Below are 8,056 nucleotides of genomic sequence, written 5' to 3'. Positions count from 1 at the left end.
AAAAAATGAATATTCACTTTGGTATGTAAAAGGTATGAGGCTGGCGATATACCTTCAGAGTTTCGAAAAAACAGCATCCACACAATCCTGAAGATTGCAAGAGCTGACAAATGCGAGAATTACCGCACAATCAGATTAACAGCTCATGCATCCAAGTTATTGACAAGAATAGTATACAGAAAAAGAAAAAAGAAAACTGTGATTGTGTTGGATGACGATCATTAGTATTACAAAAGGTAAAGGCACCAGAGAGACAGTTCTGACGATGCGGTTGGTAGTGGAAGCAAGACTGAAGAAAAATTAAGACATATAAATAGGATTTTTCGACCTAGAAAAATTGTTCTACAACGTAAAATGATGCAACGTGTTCGAAATTCTAGGAAGAATAGGGATAAGCTACAGGGAAAGACGGATGTGTACAAGTGTGGGGCGGCATATATAGGTCAGACATGTCGCACAGTACAAGAACGTTGCGATGAACATCAGCATCATACACGCCTACGCCAACCGGAGATGTCGGCAATTGCACAACACTGCCTGAACACAGGACATCACATGATTTATGAAAAGACGGAAGTTTAATCCCTAGCATCCTCTTTCTGGGATTGCGCCATTAAGGAAGCAATACATATACGTACAGCTGATAACCTTATCAACAGGGATGCGGGATTTCAGTTGAGTACAGCCTGGAACCCTGCATTGGCTGCTGTTAAATCGCGACGAGAAAGCAAAGAGCTTTCGATAATAGACCCGTCATAACTTTGGCAGCATGTTAGTAAACACAGCGTCAGCACACGCGCAGAACGGCCACTCTGTGTCTGCCGGCAGAGGGCGTTTGAGTCTGGCGCTTCGACCATAAATACTGTATAATAGACTGGCCCTGACGTCATTTTCGTGGCTCCAACATCTCTGGGCTAAAGTCACGTGAATGTTGGCAAAACATGGTTGTTTCGTGCTGCGCTTATGGCTGTACTCAGCGTTTTGTCGGGGGAAATGGCATTACATTTCACGTGTGTTTCTATGATAATGCAGATACGTTTATTGAAATCTGCTGAAGTGACCTTTATATGGTTTTTACACTTGAAATAGAGTATCACGTAAATTAAAGGGTTGAAAGTGATGCCTGTAAAGTCAGACTCATATTACATTTTGGAAAGTATCTGTGATAATTCGGTTACAGAAGTAAGTATAAGTGTTTCTCGTTCCTACTCATAGGTTCCCTAAGGACGAAAACCGAAGACAGCTTTGGATACAGGCCCTGAAACGGAAAAACTTTAAGCCATCTGCACATACGCGCCTTTTTGTATATACAAGTGAGATTATAGAAAGGTAAGAGCACCTGTAGTCGACACATGAAGAGCATTTTTTTCTACCTTCAAATACTATTAAATAAATGTAGGTTCCAAAATTATTTTCTGAAACTTGAGAGTGTCACCTTTCATCTAAAATATCATTTTTTTAAAACTGATAGTTTAAACTATTGTAAAGATAGTAGGAACTGAACCTTTGAAGTGCACCTAAAATTGATACTCTAAAACAGACCTGCTCCTAAAGTCGACAATTTTGGGACCTATAGTTGACATAATTCCCAAATCCCATTTTCTTTTATAAGTGACTAGAGCTCAAAACGCGACGAATCCAATATTTAAAGTTTTGACACGAGCCCACTCTTACTGTTTAAAAGAATTTTTACGACATTTTACTTTAACTGATAGTTTATAGTAATTTAGTCCTGCTGCCCACCAGAAGGGGGTTCGATATATTTGTTAGATTTTATAAATGGTACTGTGAACAAATCCAGGTCAAATGTAGTTCTGACTTAATTTTTCACAAATAAAAAAGTAATTTTTGTTGGAAGCGTTTGGCAGTCAATTCAGAAATGTGGGTAAAATACGATACGAACACAGGAGATATTGTGGGATTTGCACATCGTCATCCGGCGGCACACCCGTGAAGACTATTTACGACATATCCGCCGGGAAAGCCTGAAGAGTCACATGTTGGAAGTATATTGCCATTCCGTCACGCAGTGAAACATCTTGTAGTAAAATCGGTAGGACATTACGTAGGAAATCAGCTTACATTGCATCATTTACACTGCCTTCGATAAAATGGGGGCCAATTATCCTTCCTCCCATAATGCCGCACCATATATTAACCCGCCAAGGCAATTCCTGGTGCATAGAAGTATGGTACGAGTGCAATCGATGTTGATGTAGCGTTTTCAACACCGACGTTTTTGAGATTCCCGATTCTCGCACAGTTTGTCTGCTACTGATGTGGGGATTAGCCGCGACAGCAGATAAAACACCTACTTGGGCATCATCATTTGTTGCAGATCGTGATTGACGTTTCACATGTGACTGAACACTTCCTGTTTCCTTAAATAACATAACTATGCGGCGAACGATCCGGACACTTGGATGATGTCGTCCAGGATACCGAGCAGCATACAGAGCGCAAGCCCATTGGGCATTTTAATCACAATAGCCATACATCAACACAGTATCCACCTTTTCCGCAATTGGTAAACGGGTAATGTATCATGAAGCAAATACCGTCCGCACTGGCGGAATGTTACGTGATACCACGTACTTATACGTTTGTGACTATTACAGCGCCATCTGTCACAAAGCGAAAAAAGTGGTCCATCTAAAACATTCATATTTCTTTACGTACAACACGAATATGTAATAAAAATGGGGTTCTTATTTTTTAAAAAACGCAGTTGATAATTGTTTGACCTGTGGCAGCGCCATCTAGCGGGCCAAGCATAGCGCCATCTGGTTTCCCCCTTCAAGCTAGACGAGTATCGTTCTTTGTAGTTTTTTCGTTTGATGCTTATTTCGTGAGATATTTGTCCCTGTCATTATCAATGGACCACCCTGTATACGAGGGTTGGAACTTAAATAGTGGCAACTATTTATTCACAGCCGATACAAAAGTGTTACACATTTTCACCTGTTACTGTCCTTCAAAGTAGTCACCAGGGTTATGCAGCACCCGTTGCCAGCGACGTGGAAGGCGTAGTATACCGTCTGCAGAGCCTGTTCTGTTGATGGTGCGAATGGAGCGGTCTAAAGTTATGGTGATTCTCGTGTACGACTGTGATGGTGTTATCATAACGCATTACGTCCCTCCACGGCAGACCGTCAATGCACAGTATTACTGTTCGTTTTCGGAGCATCATCTGCTATCATCTTTGCGAAAGAAGAGGCGACATTTTCTGCATAACCCACCCATAACTTTGCACGACAATGCGCGGGCGTATACAGCGCAAGCTGTGGCTGTGGTCGATGGGACTGCGAAATACTGTACCATCTACCATACTCCCCGGACTGGTGATTTTGATTTGATTCTGAAGATGAATGAACCACTTCGTGGCATTCGCTTCAGAACTGTTCCAGAGATTCGACAGGGAGTAGACCACTCCATTCGCACCATCGACAGAACAGGCTCTACTAGCGGTTTACTACGCCTTCCGCATCGCTGGCAACGGGTTGTACACAACGCTGGTGACTACTTTGAAGGACAGTAACAGGTGTAAACATGTAACTCTTTTGTATCGGTTGTGAATAAATAGTTGCCACCATTTAAGTTCCAACCCTCGTATGACAAGAATATGAAAATACAAAACAATATATAGAACTAACTAAATGTCAATATCTAGGTTCCTCATCCATATAAGAGTCTTATCTTCAGCTTTCACGACGCCGCTCCAACTCCCTTGGTAGGAACGCAAGGGGCATTCATCTGTAATGTGCTTGATTGTCTAGTTCGGAGCGCCACAGTCACGAACCGGAGATTCTGTAGCACTTTATTTGTAAAGAGAGTCTGCGCATCGTCCATGCCCAGTGCGGCCTCTGTTTAATTTGAGCCATCGTTTCCTGCCGAGTTTTGTGCCAGCAGTACCACAATTATACTTTCGGAAGCGCTCACGCTCTACAGGATTTTCAATAAGTTGACAGCTCTGGTCCCACAGGTCTCTGAACCCGGTATTACTGGCATCTAGTTTTTCCGTTTGCCATAATGGTGGGTTTCTTGAATGGAGTCTGCGGTATGTCTTCCTGTATCTGCAAATACTACTCTGAGGTGAAGAGGTTGGCACATGACAGGAATTCATGGCGAGCAGCATTAAACCAGTCAGAAGGCTGTAAAGGCTGCTGTCACAATGGTCATTCGGTAACCAGGTGCTTGATGAATTGCTGCACATCCGCTGCGTTGTTGGTAGCCGCCAGTGTCATCAGCTATGTGACATCGTCAGCAGTCGCCACAGAAAGTGAACCGCACTGTAACAGAAAGATAAACTCGGTTGTCGATGTTCCATACATCACTCGAAGTGCATGTCATACTATGTCTAACGAATCAGCTCGAAGGCCATTAACAATATTACGAGGAGACTTCAAAAGTTAAGTTACACATTTTTACAGTAGGACAAGTAAAATGAGATGATCGTGTGGCATTGTTGGCCGGGAGACCCCAAGGGGAGAGTTCGGCCGCTGAGCGCAATGCATTTCAGGTGGCGACTTGTTTGGCAGTGACTGTATTCAAACATTATGAATCACCTCGAAGGAAACGATCTATTGATACGTAATCAGCATGGCTTCAGAAAACATTGTTCTTGTGCAACGCAGCTAGCTCTTTATTCGCACGAAGTAATGGCCGCTATCGACAGGCGATCTCAAGTTGATTCCGTATTTCTAGATTTCCGGAAAGCTTTTGACACCGTTCCTCACAAGCGACTTCTAATCAAGCTGCGGGCCTACGGGGTATCGTCTCGGTTGTGCGACTGGATTCGTGATTTCCTGTCATGAAGGTCGCAGTTCGTAGTAATAGACGGCAAATCATCGAGTGAAACTGAAGTGATATCAGGTGTTCCCCAGGGAAGCGTCCTGGGACCTCTGCTGTTCCTGATCCATATAAATGACCTGGGTGACAATCTGAGCAGTTCTGTTAGGTTGTTCACAGATGATGCTGTAATTTACCGTCTAGTAAGGTCATCCGAAGACCAGTATCAGTTGCAAAGCGATTTAGAAAAGATTGCTGTATGGTGTGGGAGGTGGCAGTTGACGCTAAATAACGAAAAGTGTGAGGTGATCCAGATGAGTTCCAAAAGAAATCCGTTGGAATTCGATTACTCGATAAATAGTACAGTTCTCAAGGCTTGTTAATTCAACTAAGTACCTGGGTGTTAAAATTACGAACTACTTCAGTTGGAAAGACCATATAGATAATATTGTGGGGAAGGCGAGCCAAAGGTTGCGTTTCATTGGCAGGACACTTCGAAGATGCAACAAGTCCACTAAAGAGACAGCTCACACTACACTCGTTCGTCCTCTGTTAGAATAATGCTGCGCGGTGTGGGATCCTTACCAGGTGAGATTGACGGAGGACATCGAAAGGGTGCAAAAAAGGGCAGCTCGTTTTGTGTTATCACGTAATAGGGGAGAGAGTGTGGCAGATATGAAACGCGAGTTGGGATGGAAGTCATTAAAGCAAAGACGTTTTTCGTCGCGGTGAGATCTATTTACGAAATTTCAGTCACCAACTTTCTCTTCCGAACGCGAAAATATTTTGTTGAGCCCAGCCTACATAGGTAGGAATGATCATCAGAATAAAATCAGAGCTCGAACAGAAAGGTTTAGGTGTTCGTTTTCCCACGCGCTATTCGGGAGTGGAATGGTAGAGAGATAGTATGATTGTGGTTCGATGAACCCTCTGCCTAGCTCTTAAATGTGAATTGCAGAGTAATCATGTAGATGTAGATGTAGATGTAGACGGTGAGAACAATATTACACCCACTACACGAGGAGAGAAAATTTCCAACCCGGCGGGGAATCGAACGCCAGCCCGCTGCGTGGTAGGCAAACACATTACTACACAGCTACGCAGGCCATCTATCAGAACAAGCAAATTTTATTTAATACTCTGCTACCTTTCTGAGGGACACACATACGAGGCACAGTTTCATCATAGCTACCTAGGCTCTGTAGACAACGATCGAAACATTCTACAAATCGTTTATTTCTTCGATGATAAAGAAAGCACCTTGTTCACGGAGTTATTCGAGAACCGCTGGATGAAAATCCTTGTAGCTCTAAATCTTCTTTCTCTCAGATGCTTCAGCTTGCCCCGAACATGGAAATTACATGGTGCAAGATCAGAACCGTCCGGTCATCACCACTGACGACTTTGTGATCTTGGTTAATTGTTTGTATCATTTCAGTAAGGCTGGACGCTATATTGCACTCAGTCCATATACCACAGAACTTAAAGGTGAATCTGTTTGCAGTTTTTAGGTTTTGCACATGAGAATCTTGCTGTCCCACATCCTTCAAATTTGGAGGGTGTTTCCAGCTGCTGCAACATTGCGCTCAACAATTTTTCTGTTGTTATTATATGCTTTACTATTCCATTTTCTACCAAACTTTACTTATATGGATATTCATATAAAAAGAACATTCACAGTAATTAATTTCTAATGTAACGTTACTTGCTGAGCGGAAATATACTGAACTTCTTATAGATGTTTCATGCGATATTTATTCTTTGCCATTATTCTATGGTTAGGCAACGGCCTTGCCACAGTGGATACACTGGTTCCCATGAGATCACCGAAGTTAAGCGCTGTCGGGCGTGGCCGGCACTTGGATGGGTGACCATCGAGCCGCCATGCGCTGTTGCCATTTTTCGAGGTGCACTCAGCCTCGTGGTGCCACTTGAGGAGCTACTCGACCGAATAGTAGCGGCTCCGGTCAAAGAAAACCATCCTTACGACCGGGAGAGCGGTGTGCTGACCACACGCCCCTCCTATCCGCATCGTCCTTGAGGATGACACGGCGGTCGGATGGTCCCGATGGGCCACTTGTGTCCTGAATACGGAGTGCTATTATTCTATGGTTAATTCTTGATATATAAATTGTTAGTTTGAGTCAAGATATGTCTGAAAGAATATTGATTTCTGTACTATGTTACTCTTAGAAATGTGAAAATTGTAAGGAGGATGCAAATGAAGAATTATGCCAATGTTGTCTAAGGAATTATTTGGATGCAAGAACTGAATGACCAATAAATTTTCCATTGCTAGTGAGGAGAAATTTCAGTTCTATGCTTATTCATTTCATTAATTAGTAATATAGGTTCCAGATGATGACACAGGCGTGACAGGGAGACACCAGTTCAGCAAACAAGCCAGTGGCACATACCCAGCTGTATTATTCTAAACCGCTACGAGAACGACTAACATATCACATCACACATTACACAGTGTGTAGCCCACTGGCCGAATTAATCTGCGTCTATTTCAGGAACATAAAAAAAGAAACATTCATTTTATTTCGAGACAGGAAGTTGGCTAGTTAACATAAGAGTAGTGTAGGTAGAATATTTTTAATATGGCGACCATGGCACTACTAGTGAGAAATACAACTTTTGTGATTAGTAAATTATATTCTTTCCAATTCTGAAATCTTTAGGATAGTAAATAAATCACTGAATTTCATGTAAAGTTTCCGGTACTGGAAAAACAGGAAGGAGTATTGGAGCGAGATCTGATCGTCATTATCCAGGGCTATGGAGTATTTTGACAATGACCAAGTGTACACACTCTTGGCTGTCTATGCTTTATAGTACCAAGGTTCGTGTTGAGTTGTTCGAGACAGCAACTTATGTATTTTCCTTCAGTAGTTAGAGGTAGTCAGATTTCTTTCTTTACATACGTTGACAGCCTGTGGATATAACTGACAATGCTACATCTCATTTTGGACAAGCTCAAATCAAATGTTTAGGCCATCTTATTTCATCATCCGGAATTCAACCGGACACTGCTAAGCTAAAAGCAATCCATGACATCCAGGTTCCTCACAATAAAAAGCAACTTCACAATTTTCTTGGTATGATAAATTTTTTTCGCAGGTTTATTAACAGCAAAGCCAACTTTGTGTAAATTAACAGGAAAAAATTCTCTCTGGATTTGGGATAATACTTCTCAAAAGGAATTTGAGACATTAAAACAGTCTCTTATAGATGCACCCCTGTTATCTCACCCCGATCTTAC

General features: G+C 42.3%; 1 pseudogene; it reads left to right on the top strand.

Moving 5' to 3' along the window:
• Nucleotides 1-6,569: 6,569 nt before the first annotated feature.
• Nucleotides 6,570-6,686, top strand: LOC124561889 (annotated as a pseudogene).
• Nucleotides 6,687-8,056: the final 1,370 nt, after the last annotated feature.

This window comes from Schistocerca americana, chromosome 1, assembly GCF_021461395.2.
Source record: "Schistocerca americana isolate TAMUIC-IGC-003095 chromosome 1, iqSchAmer2.1, whole genome shotgun sequence".
NCBI classification, from domain to species: domain Eukaryota; kingdom Metazoa; phylum Arthropoda; class Insecta; order Orthoptera; family Acrididae; genus Schistocerca; species Schistocerca americana.
Note: the sequence above shows the minus strand (reverse complement) of the source record. Positions and strands in the feature narration are given on the sequence as shown.